The 14576-nt window shown below is 40.6% G+C and overlaps 1 protein-coding gene across 1 annotated transcript in view; it reads right to left on the minus strand.

Moving 5' to 3' along the window:
- Positions 1-14176, minus strand: part of gyg1b (glycogenin 1b) — a 213020-nt gene extending 198844 nt beyond the window's left edge. The window contains exon 1 of the mRNA XM_072450914.1: positions 14172-14176. The gene's annotated coding sequence lies outside the window, so the exon portion shown is untranslated. The remainder of the gene's footprint in view (positions 1-14171) is intronic.
- Positions 14177-14576: the final 400 nt, after the last annotated feature.

A 14576-nucleotide genomic window follows, 5' to 3' on the forward strand; every position in this document is an offset into this window, starting at 1 on the left:
TACGTTTACATCCATAATAATGACATATTAATATTTCTGTGACTCTAATGGCAAATATCAGTTATCGGCCAAAACAGTAAGATATCGGTATCGGCTCAAAAAAACTAATACCAATACTCATAAAGGCTTCTGCCCGTCGTCTGCATTGTTTTTTTTCGTCATTTGGTCCGTATCCTTTGTGTCTGCTTACAGATTATAGATGTGTGGCAACGGAGCTGTACATGAGCTGACTTTGTAACCTTTCAACTAGAACGAGCTGCCAAAACAATGCATTTCTTTTCTCACCTTGTTTTCTTTACCAACAAATGCGAGCGAAAAACAGCCATGGGCGGCTCCATGTTTGTTCTAGTTGCATCATTTCTTCTGTTTTGGTCAATTGTCTAACTGACTTTGAGGTCCCTCTGGTAGTTATGGACACAGCCTTGACATTAGGAATGGTTGAAAGTATACTAAATGAAGCTACTGTAACCATGGTTCGAATGCATGTAATTGTGTACTAAAATGGAGCATGAATGAGCCTTTACACTTGGTCTCCTTGGTTTATCTACCCACTTAACAGAAGACAGATTGAAGTACTATATGTTTAAAAAAGCATAGCATGAAGCTAAATGGTATTCTACCCCTCCCACTATTACTTCTGACCGCTACTGACCTGCACTTTCTTTGTTGTTGGCATATCCATTTAGGCGCTGGTATTTTGTATATGTATTTGAACGGAGAAATATAGAAAAGTCCCGCCACAGGGCTTGAGAATAGCTTTATGGATTATTGTATAGAACTTATTTGCTCCACTGCTGTGTAGAACCTATTATCTTTCGGAAATGAATGACTTGAAATGATAACAAAAGTAAGAAATATGTGAAACATTGTTGTTTGCTGTTGAGATCAGCAGCCCAATGCAAAATCACAAATAGCTAAATTATCGTTCATTTTCTCCACAGATCTTTTGAAAACATGAAAAAGTGAGCTTTACCTCTGGCATCAGAACAGAAATCTTTGCCAACTACCGAACTCTTCCAATGCACATCTGAGAGCACTTTCAGATCTATAGTGATACTTCATATCTTCTTCCTTTCCTCGTTCTTGGTATTCATTTCAACAATGGTCATCGGAACTCACCATTACATTTATTATTGAAAAAAACACCCTAAACCATCCCATTCTTTCCACAACCAATTTTCTAGCCTTATCCTCCAAAAATGTATCTGTCACCCCTTTTATGGGATTATGTAATTTGGAAACCACATACACACCAGAAGACTGGGAGCCAACCTTTGATAGTGATGGAAGATTTAGCGATGGCCGCAACAGTCCAGCTCTGTGGGAGGTTCAGGCGGACTTTGCCTCATCGCAGGCCCCATCTCTCGTCTGTTTGTCCAGCTGTATCTGCACAGGTCCATATCTGTAGGGCTTGAATATAGGCTCACACTGACACAGGGATACATAGAAAGATTAAGAATCTACAATGGTGCTGGAGATAATGGGGAGATTGACAGAGAAGCAGTGGGAGTCATTGGGATGTCAGTAAAAGAAGAACTCTCTCTGAAAGAATAGGCTTTATTAGACTTTGGTGGCAGTGTATTCAGTTTATATGAAAGCCACATGGACTTTTCAAAATGGTGAGTCTTTTATCTATCCCCATGATGGGACAGCACATGGATGCATGTGCCTTTCATCTTAATGTCACACATAGCTCATGATAACATTTCAAGTTTGGCCTAGTAGTTGGGCGGCAGCACATAGGGAAAAAAACATGTTTCATAGAACTCATTCCTGGTTCAGACCATTTGTTGTGTAAATAAAATTAAAAAATAAAATCACATCATACCTCAAAAGCTTTTTTCCAGGACACAAAACATTTACTGCACTGTACAAACAGCACAGTCACGAGGCATAGAACTATGATGGTGGCACAAATACCTTCGCAAATAAACACCCATCAAAGATTGTAAGGCATTATCATTCTTATTACAATTTTATGATCGTGTGCAACAAGGTAAACGTGACAGTGCTAAATGTATACATAGGTAGACAGGAGATCAGATATCGGAGAAAAGCTTCATTGGCTTTGGTGATATGGTGCAACCAGGTCTGGTTCCAGACCGAGTTTCTGAGGGTTGCAAAGACAATACTCTTGTCATTGTTTTATGTGCCTCAATTGAGAGTGGAGTGCAAACACTTTCAAAAGAGGGTAAAACACACCCTTTTGCTCAACTGTAGACTTGGGTCTGGGTGCAACAAAACAATGAGTACAAACAGTAAAAAATACACTCAAAATGCTGGGTTAAAATAAGTCAACTTTTAACTTTTAACGTTGGTTTCAAAATAGACCAATCAATTGTTTTAACCCAATGGTTGGGTAACAGATTTGTATGGTTAATACTACCCCTTATTTTGCCACAAATTTAGTGTTGAATATTTAAAATAGATAACCTGGCTTATACCAGCAATTATATATATATATATATATATATATATATATATATATATATATATATATATATATATATATATATATATATATATATATATATGTATATATATATATATATATATATATATATATCATATCATATCATATAATCATAATACAACTAAATCATTTTAAATAACTATTTATTTCTGTAAATTATTCAAATATAGAATAAGATCAAATAAAAGGCATGCATAAAATACAATGTCTAAATACACTTACAAAATATACCATATGGACAGAAGAACAGGGCATTATTATTAGGGCGTGTTCATGAGTCCAACAGGGAAGAAACGTTTGCTGAGAGGTTCTGGTCCGAAGGGAGTGGCTCAAACAGTCCATGTCCAGGGTGAGAAGGATCAGCCACAATCGGACCTGCACGTCCCCGAGTTCTGGATATGCACATATCCTGACCTGCAGCCGATCACCTCAGCAGAGCGCACGATGCACTGTAGTCTCTGTTTGTCCCTGGCTGTGGCTCCAGTGTACCACACGGTGATGAAGGAGGTGAGGTAACTTGTAGTGACTATTGTATAGAGCAACTGTCCACTTCACATATGAATATGTTATTGTTTGTTTGTGTTGTTAACACCACTATTTCACATTCAAGTTCCATCTTTGTTCCTCCATAATGGCTCCGCGCATGTTTGAGTATCAGAGGTGCATGGGCCATATGATATGTATTTTTCCGCTATTCCAGAGATAGTGGTGTTTGTTGTGGTGGGATTAATCCCTTTGTCAGCTCAGGCCTCTTGAACACATTGCAGCTCCTTCTGTTACCCACAGGAAAGAAGGACTGGGGCATCTGTGTTTGGGTTGGCTATGTCTAAATCAGAACTCCTTGTTCCTCGCTCACAAAACACACACACAGACACACACAGACACACACAAACACACACAGACACACACAGACACACACACATACACACACAGACACACACAGACACACACAGACACACACAGACACACACACATACACACACAGACACACACAGACACACACAGACACACACACACACAGACACACACAGACACACACACACACACGGACAGACACAGACAGACACGGACACACAGACACAGACAGACACAGACACAGACACACACACACACACACACACACACACACACACACTGTCGGATGGAGAACAACATGTCCTCAATGTCTCTGCAATGGAGAGTCTCTGCACAAAGCCCTTTCATGTTGTTGGATGTGGCCATGGGAGGCCTGTCACATTTTGGCACAGTTCTCCTGCTCTGTCAGCTTGAGATGATGTCTGTTAGGATGCTACTGTCAATCCATAATCTAGTACAAACACTTGGCAAGTGTTGCGTTCGGTTGCATGTCATTCAAGAATTGTACAAGATCATATGATTCAGTATTCTTTGGAAGTGGGTTTAAAATGTATATTGGAAGCTGTACAATTTGCACTGAAGATACAGATTTTGATGCAATGAACAAGAGGGAAATTACATTGGAAGTAGTAGCATACAAAATAATGGAGCACAAACCTCATCTAAGGAGCACTCAATGGTTCTCAACATCACATTTGGAGTCAAAATGTAGATTGAGACTTGGACTGCAACACTGCAAATTGAGACTTGCAACATTAATCAGACTAATCATTATTATTGAAATAATCTAGATCCATTTCCAATATAGCAGTATTTGAATGTGATAGTGTTTTCTGGTATGTTTATGTATTTACATTAGGCTAAGTCTAACACTGATGAATGTTAACAGGACTTGTCTAATTACACATTTGCAGGCTATATGAGCATCACTTTTAATGAGCTGGCAGGTTGTCAAGGTAAATTGTCTTTATCTAGATCTAGGTTTGTAACAGCCAGGATGTTATTTTTCCTTGCCGTCTGTTTGTTGTTTTTCATTGAGATTTGTAGACTCAAGTTGTCCGCTTTTGTTAAGTCCTGAGGTGCAGTATTTGTGACTGTAAATAATAATGCAACATCTCTTCTTGTAAAATAATATAAACACAGTTATGGACTTGAAGTCTGGTGCAGTGTATTTTATGGGAAAATGCTCTTTTGAAGAAGCAAAAAACAGAACAGAGAAAACCCATTTTGGCACCAAGTAGCGTGAGCCTGGTGCAGAGCGGAGGGTCATTATAGCCTGCGGTCACACCATATTTATGCCTTGCCTGGCCCTCGTGGAAGGACCGACTGGGGGAAGCTGCTCCCGTAGCTTGGAACTCCCTTCAATCGGACTATCGGGTGAACTGGTCTCACAGAGGGGTTTTCACACATTTACAAAAACAAAGAAAGAGAATCTTAGAACAAAATGTCTGGGCTTTCAAATGTAGATTCTGTTCTCATTTTCTTAGATGTCTTTTTAAATGTTTAAATGTTTTTTCATGATTTGTGTGCTGCTATATTCCTCACTTTGCCCCAGGTCACTTTTAAAAAGAGGTTTCGATCTCAATGGGTTCTAACCTGGTTAAATAAAGGTTAAAAATAACTAAATGGATGAAAAAAAAATGAAAAAGAATCCCTGCTTGAATTTTGATCCAGCACAAATTAAGGAGGTGCTAATAGCCACATTATTCAAGGTGAAAACAACATAACAAGACAGTTAACAGCTCAAAAATTGATCTCTTTTCAGCTTTAATGAATACAGATACAATTCCAGCCATGTGCTATTCTGCGAGTGTTTTGGAAATTGCCTGAATGATATGACATTCCAACCTTTTTTGTTGCCGAACTGTGTGCTTTAGCTCTCCTATAATTCATATTTGCTTCTTCCATCTGAGTTTCCATTTCATCTGCAGGGGTCAATGATAAGGGGCTGGCTGATGTCACTCAACAATGGCTCCTCGGTCATGGCTCACAACGTCCACACTGTTCCTCTACAGACAAGGGTCATCAGTTTTATTGTTTAAAAGTCATTCCGCCCACCATTTCCCTTTTCCCATTTTCTTTCATTTCTTGACCTAACTACCCGTTTACCTCTATGACTTCGGCACATATGTATTCACAGCCCAAGACCTGGGTATTTTCACCGCTCATTTTCCATTCGTTCTTCATGGACCTCTATTTCTCTAATGGTCAGCCATTATCTGTCCATAACACGAGACTCTGTCCAAGTCATTTGCTCATATCCAGATCTTTTCACCTTGGTGTCACCCACTCACCTTATTTCTATAAGGGACATGGTTACCTAGGTTTCAATCTTACAAGTCAACTACTCACTGCAAGATTTGATCAAAGTTACTGTAGCATACATATACGGTAATAATTTTAGTTATTTCATCCAAGGTCTGTACAATTTGGGACTAAAATGCGCTTAACCCGTTGTTCTTTCCAAATAGTTGTCTTAAGTCTGTATTTATTTGTCATATTTGTGTATGATATGTGCATTGCATACTTAAAATCTAGATATTACAATTGTCATCCAAGGGCTCAAAAAAGCAGTCCGAGTCACTCTGATCCAAATGTTAAAAGTAATTGATGTTGTACCACGTGATTCCAAAGCATTCACTGGAGATTTAGTAAAGTTAACAAAACAAGTCTGGAATTTAATATGACACTTTCTCCTTGGATGAGTTTACAACATATGACAACAAAACAGGATGTGTAAAGACGAAACAGGGACCACAACAATTAATCACCAGTAATTAGTCAAATAATAATCTAGAGATATGAATCACATAACGAACCACATTCATGGACCTGTTATTGAGCTAGGTGTGTTATAGGAATACTGTAATAGTACAGTACAATTGTATGATTCGAATATATTTGCTTGAAAACAGCTCTTAGTTTTTATTTGTTTATATTTTTTTAAGTTGTTTGTATCAAAGTTTGAATAAACTTCCTTAGCCTTACTCCAAAGCTAGGACTGATAGCTAATCTTAAACTACTACCCACATAAATAGCTGAAATTTCTTCAGAGGAAGCAAACTTGCAGTGGAAATGATGGGAGTAGAGCCTTTGTAGGCCGATAGCCAGGGGAGTGCTAGTGTCCTCCTCTATCAAAGTAAAAACAGTGAGGTGCTAAACACCTTCCATCCCAGCAGTGGCAGGGGGCTCACAATGCCATTAGAAAAGTGTGGACTAACCCTGGCAGTGTCAATTCCTCAGGCTGGTTATAGTGCAGAGAGCTGTGTCCGGGGAGTGCTGTCCTGCCGCTGGGACACACAGACAGGCCTGGGTGCTGAGGTGGACTTATGTATGGAGCTGCAGGAGCGATAAGGGGTAGGGGGTCGAGATGGCAGCCTATGAGCAATGTACTTTGCAACAGTATATGTGGTCTGACCCTAGGATCACTATTTAACTACGCGGCTAAATGCACAATTCCCCCATCCAGAAACTGAAAAAATGGGACCCAGTGCTAATGACTTAGCATCCATTAAAACATATACCCATGTGCACAACGTAATGACAAAACATCCAGATGTATGTCCCACACGTGATAAGGGAGAGAAGCGGTCCGGGCCCTGATGGGTTAAATGGCCTGGTCCCCCTGTGTGCAGCGGGAATGTGCTCTTGCGCTGTGAGCGATGGCTTCCTCTCTCTGGGCTCCAGCATGGGGCCAGACTGGTGGCTGTTAGCTGGAGATGGATGACTCCTCAGTCTGCCTTTTCCGACAGGAGCGCACAGGCACAAACCAACACAAACCCACGTATAATACTCTTATGCTGTACATACAGTGTGTTGCAGTGTAGGGTCATGCTGAACTAACTTTCAGCTTGTCTCTTTCAGACTCACCATGTCACTTTCCTCCTTGAACAGAATAATTATCATATGTTAAAAGAATTTGCTAAACATTTTCTGGTCTATGTCCAATGAAACGATGAAGAAACAAAAAATATGGAACTGCTTACTTAACACATCCATTTAGGCATGGGAGCATCTCTTGAAACTCATAAAAGAGGTTGAGGTTTGATCTAGATTGGTTGTGACAAAATTATCTGATCATAAAGTTTCCCAGGCAAAAAAAGCAAGCATCATCTGTAGAATCCCAATTGATCAAATTACTTTGTGATAAGTCTTACCATACACATTTTGTGTTTGTATGGTATCGAGTGACCTTGAACACCTTATACATAAAGTTAACCAATCCCACCATATTGACTTTAGCCTCCCCTCTGCGAAGCTCGCGGAGCCCTGAACAATGCATCTAAAGTGAGGTTGTCCCAGCAGGTAGTGGTTCAAACGAGTCCCAGTCCAGAGGCACCTCAGGAGGGATCGGATGGCTGCAGCCTGTACGCCCTGGCCAAAGTTTGACCCGTTGTCAAAAACAAGTCCTGTTCCACACCATTACGGTCCCCCCCTGCTAAAACAACACCAGGGGAAATGTGTGTCAATACAGGTTTAGATTTGGTTGTAAAAGTTGCGTACGTGGTGCTCGGAGTGGTGAAAAGGGAGCATGCAGCGGCGTGTGCACCTGAGAACACTGACCCAAACGTGGGTAAACACACAAACGACTAGCCCATGTGTCTCCTTTGAACTTGTGTGACGTGGAGCCTAACGTGTCAGTGCCTGAACAGATGGAGTGCGAGTGGATGGCATTCTTCATGTGAGGTCAAAAGAGGAGCTTTGTAGAGAAACTTCAAAGACCATGGACAGTTTTTGACACCTCTGGAGACATCTTGGACGAACCCAATGGTTGTTATGATAAAAAGGCAAGTGGACATTCCCTCTACAAAATAATAATAAGTCCTTTATCTGGTACTATTACATTTAATAAACACTGCCTCTGGCTTGCTCAGGTCAGAAAACCAAACCAAAAAGGGAGACTTTTTCCAAGACTCTGAAATGAGCTGAACATCTGACCACTTCCTGTTTATAATTGTCTTCTTAAAACTCTTTTTTCCCCTTAGGTGTTTAACTCACTTCGAAGGGTTGACTGATATTTTATTTTTTCCATTCAGTTTTGTGCTCTTTTCTCTCGTTTGTATGTTTTGTGTGCAGCGCTTTGGTGTTTTTAAAGTGCTCCATAAATAAAGTTGGATTGAAGTGGTGACTTTCATTTTCAACCCAATTTATCCGAGTTTGGGACTACCATGTAGATCACGCCAACATATGCCCCCTTGTGGTTGGACGTATGGTTTAACTGACCTACATCGTGAAAAACATGAAGAAGAGTTGATGACCACCAGCTGCTTGGCCCCACCCCCTGGTCAGTGACTGATGGGCCAAACTTGACCTTCTCTGTGCGCAGCATGAGGTCCGGAGCTGGGGGATTGAAAACATCCAGCCGGAGTGATGGCTGTTTCAGGGGCTGGAGACGTGCGAAACATGGAGTGCCACTCTCGGCCTGGGATCAGGAGGAGCAGCAGTGGCATGCCAGACATGTCACCCATGCGCCAAGGCAGGCCAGGAAGGCCAAGCTGAGCCAGCAGGACATCCCTGGCACCAGCGCCTCCCGAAACAAGCCGGCTACGTTTACAGGGAGCTAAAGGTTGTCTGCGCACACTCTTAAAACTCACTATAACTTTCAAATGTGCATTACAATGTGGGAGCCTGTGCGCAATATGGCATAATCTGTTTATGGATGGATGGATCTTTTTCCAGACTTATCCATGTTTGGGTCACTTTAACAACTTTTCTCAGTATTTCAATGGTTGTCATGTGGATGTGTGAGACAATCTTATGAAACAAATGAGGTAAAATAAACAGGTAGAGTACGTTTACTATATTTTCTTCTTTCTACAATGTTCTTTCTTTAATTTGCAGATTCTAAATATGTTGTTGAAGGTCGTATACTGAAACAGAACATCATGCACTGGTTTGAGGTTTGAACTAAAACCTTTGGTATTGTCCGTGCCGTGTTGGAACATCAAACTTGTGACTTTAGACTCATACAGAATGTTTCAAATGGCACACCCTAGAAGAATGTGCAATCAAAAACTTGGATTCAGAGCACTATTTTAGAACATGGCAAAATCCAGCTTACAGTGGGAAGTGACGTTGATTGTCACGTTAAGGCAAGTGGGTGGCACGCTTTTGGCTTGCATGTGTGTATGATTTGCTGGTGATTTTATTCAGCAATTGAAATCAGTGACATACATACTGAGTTTTTTTTTTTTTTTCTAGGAATGCATGGGGTCATTGGAAAGCCATTGGAAACACTGGATCCTGTATTTACCTAGGACAGTTTATAGCTCATCAGAGGTATGTGCAGTGCATGGGGAAGCGATGAAATGCTGATTAAAGAGTGTCTAATTCCAGAGTGTCTCCATGTGTCTTCTGAAGAAGCCATCCAGGCCCTTCCCCGCGGTGTTTCGGGCGATAATGGTCGACCCCGCCGATCAGATTGCAGCTGTGATTTGCGGTGACCAGACAGACGGAGTGACATGTAAAAGTGTCACACCATCCGAGGTCACACGGCCACATGGAGATTTCACAACTCAGAGATCTGTGGTAGACAAGGGGCAGCGGGGTGGACTCGGAAGATTTGTGCAAAAACGTTCAAACTTGTTGAATTGTGTTTGGTGGATTATTATTATTGCACATATTTTCATATCAAAATAAACAAAATTATATAAAGTTCAGAAAATATTGTTGAAAAAAAAACATTTTAAGGACTTTTCGCCATTGGAGAGATATATTTAGTTTTGAATGGCTAATTGTAGCTGAATTGGCCATCATTTTTAATACTCACACTTAAATCCATGGGCGTTCTTTTTGTAGTTGTGATCATTTGAATTGCACATGGTGTCAAGTACTTTCTTAGATTTGAAGATTTGCACTAAAGATAAAACATTTCTTTTGAGCTTGGTTGTCATGTTCATTTTTCACACATTATTTCTTATATTAATAACAGTAACAGTTACACTTCTATAAACTTCAATAACACAATTTGTACACTTAAAATAATAAATAATGTCAATAAAAAACAAAAATGGTTTGAAAGTGAGTGGGAAGAAGCAACACTTTTTTGGTCTCCCTCTGTTCTTCCACAAATAAATAATTCCCAACACTTTATTTTTGAATTTCTATTTATTATTTACCAGAAATAAAATCCCACCAATATGTCTACTATTAAATGTTGATTTTCATACATATTATATGATAGCATATGATAAGAATAACACTGTACAGCACATTCCAGGCAATAAAAGAACATTGGGTGGATTTAGTCATCATTTTGAGATATAAGTGTCTTTAGATCAGGAGATTGTGTTTTATTTCATTTTTAAATGTTCTGCTTTGTTCTGTTCTTTACAAATATCTTTCTTCTCACCTTCCCTACATTTTGACACAGTTTGACCACAGACAGGGCTGCGTATGGCACTGGACAGGCTTGAGTTAGCCGCACGTAACGCTAAAGGGGGAACATCTCCTGACAGTCATGCCTCAGAAGCGCCGTGAGAAAACGACGCACACCCAGGTGGCCAAATGCTCTTTTTGTCTCCTACCAGCTCTGGCCTGTGCGGCTGTTTATCACTTTGAAGGAGAAACCATGGTGAGTGTTTACGGTCCCTCGCTTCCACCGGCTCCCTCCACCAAATGACCGCACGCTTTTGTGGACGTGAAAACTTGTATTATACACGGTGTGACTATGCGAAGTGCGGGCTATAAACCACACTCATTCATGTCAAGTCAAGTCAATCCTGCTTTCCCTTTATGCTCCTCAGTAGGGACACATATGGACTTTTACATACAATGCGCAAAATGGCATTCAATTCATTTCATGCCATATTATGTAACGATGTATACAATAGTGGTCCCATTGGGCATGCAGTCGAGAACATATTGTTACCAGTCATTAGTCCCAGATTAATACAAGCGGATCTATACATAAAAGCCAGCGGAAAGCAATGCCTCGCAAGTTGGCATCCATAAATTGTGGAGATATAGTGTCTCTAGATAGGAGGCATATGGCCGTGGTAGGACACTGCTCCTTTGTAATTGAGCGGCAGAGCAAGCAGTCCATAAAGATGCCAAGACATAGTTAAATATTTATGCAGACGAATTGAGTAATAAATAAATGGTTAAATGAATAATGGCTTGATTAACGCAATAGATATGTCATGTTTTATTCAGGATTTCTGTGCCATTAAAGAACAGGCAATTACCACATGTTAAAAAAGCAAATTGCAGGCTCTTAATAAAAGTTTCTGTAAACTCTCTTATTTTGTATTTTATTTTGAATAGCAGAAACACTTTGTCACTTTTGATACCGCGCCATTGTGAAGTAACGGCTAATCAGAACACGCTCTACCTCTATTTGCGCTCTATTGGAATATTAGCGTCCCCCAGCTTCACAAACCCATTTCCTCCCCTCTAGAGGAGATGAAAGTCGCCTTGTGCTTTTCTCCTGTGGGGATATTGTCTGCTGGCGCCCCACTGAGCGCAGGCAGATTGCTGTTTCACGACGCCCTCTACAGGCTGCAAGCGGTACGAGCGGCACGTTAGAAAGTACATGAAGAAAAATGCAAGTTATGTTCAAAAAAGTATGATTAAACAAAAGTCATTGCAGACAAAGAGTTGAGGAGTTGTTTTGGTTTGACAGTGCAGGAGTCATAACATGGCTTCCTGAATGGACTTAAAGGGGGAAGTGTTGCGGCTCTGACACTAGTCCTACTGTGAAGTCAGAAGCATATCAGACATGAAGCTGAAAACTGTCCACAGCAAACAGCAGGACTCCTCGGCTCTGCTACTACACATCCTTTACACAATTCTCTACTGCACCGACTTCAAACAAGACCTGATAAAAAAAAGTCCACCAAGAAACTGACAACTGTTATATACTGAATATAGAAAGTTTGAATGTGCTAATTTTTGGCATTTCATTTTTCCTTTTTGTGTTTGGGTTAATATGCTTCTTGATATTTGAAAACGTACTGTTCTCATTCGGAAATGTCATCTATTTATCACGCAAAAGAGCACACAGATACAAATAATTATATATAAGTAACACTCGATAATAACTACATTTTTAATATCCTTAATAAAGAAGATGATTAACAAATAATTCCAATATATTAAGAATAATGGTAACTAATCATTCTTAATAAAGTAGTAAGTCTTAAGTCATGCTTTATTTGGCTATAATAAGTTGTACCAAAATAGATATTATTAACAAAAAAAATGTAAAATTGACACATTTATTGATGATAAACATGAAGTACAGCTTAAGTATATTTATTAATGTTCATGCTTTATAAACAGTGAATGCACAAACTACACAAATTGTATAGACTTTAACTAAATTTGGTATATTCAGAACAACATTTTGATAGTAACCCCCGAGAAAAGATGTAGCAGCATGTCCATGTGTTGCAAGTGTGCGTGTGTGTGTGTGTGTGTGTGTGTATGTCTGTATGTGTGTGTGTGTGTGTGTGTGTATGTGTCTGTGTGTGTGTGTGTATGTGTGTGTGTATGTGTCTGTGTGTGTGTGTGTGTGTGTGTGTGTGTATGTGTCTGTGTGTGTATGTGTCTGTGAGTGTGTTGTCTTTGAACCCTTCGTCCTGCCCCGTGCGTCTTTATAGAGGGGCAGCTGAGGCCCGGGCTGCAGCCGTGTCCTGCCCAGGCACCAGACTTCTTTCCCCCCTCACCGTCTTCTCTCCTCTGGCCTTTGAAGTCCTCCTCACTGCCCCTGCTCCGGACCACGCAGACACACACGCCATGAACATTCACCAACTCTCTCTGGCTTAAAACACACACGCCCTAACATCTCTGTCCCTATTTACATGTTTTTGTTATCTAACGGTAGACGAGAATTTGTTTGATATCCGTGGACAAAAAACAAGCTGTTGGCTCGGGGCACGCTGGGGTGTCTAACTGATTGACTGCATGGGCAAAGTTCCCAGGGTCCTGTCTTTGTGTCCGACCGCTTTTCAAACACCCCCAGGCTTGAGAAAGTTTTGCCGCGGGCAGGAAAAAAAATGATAAATTAGAATTACATTTTCTCAAATCAGAGTGTCTAGTTTTTCAGAAAGGTGAAAGAAAAAGATATCCTTTTATCACGCGGAATCAAAGGACAATGGCGTTTTTTTTTGACATGCATGTTTTTTTGACCGTTTGGAAGAGTAATCATATGAATATGCAAAATACAAAAACGTGTCCTGCTGGGCTTGTGCAATTGATGGGACACTTTGAAATGTTGCAGTTTACATTTCAGCACGTTTAGCGGTGCGCGGCGTTCTTTAAAAAAAAATGAAATAAATAAGCCGTCCATTAATATGCCGTGAGAATCTGTAAAGCCTCAAAATATTCAAATCGTGGCACCGTTTATAATTACATGAACTGCTTGTGAGATTGCAGTACCTGTCTATCCTTATCTCATGAGTATGGACTGTCCTTCAAGGCAGCGAGGGGAATAAAAGGAAGCTGGCAAGCACCCTGCGAAGAGCCTAGTCGAGAAACTACCATGAAAAGCCTGCAGATAAAACAGGAACAAGTGTAAAGAAAGAGATATATGCTGTCCCTGTTAGCCTTTGAGCTCGGATATAAAAGGCTATAGACACAACTCACAACCTTTCCAGCGGTAACGACGTTTCAATCACACGGCTATGACAACACACGGAGCCGGACTAAAACACTGCGCAAGCAACTCAACAAATGCCTAATGGTCTTTATCATAAATATCAGTACTGCAAAGGTTATGCTGAGATGGATACGTCCCCGTGCCCCATTTAGTTGCACGGAGGACAGTGGAGAGTGATGCGCAGCGGAAAAACAAGTGGGCTACACTCAGGGTTGATCTTAACGCCGGTGAAATATCTGCTCTTGCGTAAAGGTTATCTCAATATAACTTCTACAGTGTTTGCCTCAAATCGAAAGCGCACTTGAACTAATGGAAGACCTTGCCATTTTGCGCTGACTTGAAGGCAGCACAGAGAAGATTGTCGGGTTTAAAAGCGACTCGACAAAAGCAATACTTAACCAAGGTGAGTTATGGTTTACTCAGGAGAATCATAACAACATGATAATATCTATTGATCTCCATTGATTTGCTATTAGGGGCTAGTTTAACCTTGATTAATAGAAGATTGGCTGTCAAGTCCATGGCCATAAAGGGATCATTGACACGTTACAATAGCCCTGGTGAAGCCGCCCCTCAGGTCTGCCTCTGCGGCCGATCGATAGCTGACCCCTGCCTCTTATTTACCACAATAGAAGTGCACCTTTTTCC

This window comes from Eucyclogobius newberryi, unplaced genomic scaffold, assembly GCF_026437365.1.
Source record: "Eucyclogobius newberryi isolate DKJ021-1_F unplaced genomic scaffold, fEucNew1.0.hap1 SCAF_18, whole genome shotgun sequence".
In the NCBI taxonomy this organism is placed as follows: Eukaryota; Metazoa; Chordata; class Actinopteri; order Gobiiformes; family Gobiidae; genus Eucyclogobius; species Eucyclogobius newberryi.